Source organism: Oryctolagus cuniculus, chromosome 6 (genome assembly GCF_964237555.1).
Source record: "Oryctolagus cuniculus chromosome 6, mOryCun1.1, whole genome shotgun sequence".
NCBI lineage: Eukaryota > Metazoa > Chordata > Mammalia > Lagomorpha > Leporidae > Oryctolagus > Oryctolagus cuniculus.
In genome coordinates, this window is record NC_091437.1 from 92,154,336 (window position 1) to 92,154,932 (window position 597).

Here is a 597-nt window from a genome sequence, read left to right on the forward strand (position 1 = left end):
TTGACTGTTGTGGGCATTTGGGGAGTGAACCAGTGGATGAGATCTCTCTCCTTCTCTCTCTCTCTCTCTCTGCAACTCTGCCTTTCAAATGAATAAATATTTTTAAAGGCAATAGGTTTGGCAAGATACATTTATGTTTCAACCATAACCCTATTGTACCTGTGTATGTCATTCTCTTGATAGAGAGACAGATAGATGATGAGGATAGAGGATAGGTATAGTCAGAATATATAAGATAAAATATAGGGTATACAGAGGATATATAGGACTGTCTATAACCTATATGCAGGGCATAATAGGCTATATAAGATAATAAATATGTAAGAGAGATATACTCAGATACACAGGATAATAAAGATATGACCTTCCTGTAATGTGTGGGGCATTGCCCATACCCTATCTAGGTACCTGAAGGGTTGTACAAGGAGATGCTAAGCACACGACTCTAGAAATGTCAGCCTTGTCATGCATTGGCATGAGGCAAAAACACTCTGAAGAAAGAGTTCCTTTGTTTAAAATAGAAAGTTAAAAGGAAGCCAAGCTAACACATGACAAATGACTGATTATCCAGTTCTCCTAGACAGGGGGGAAAAAAAA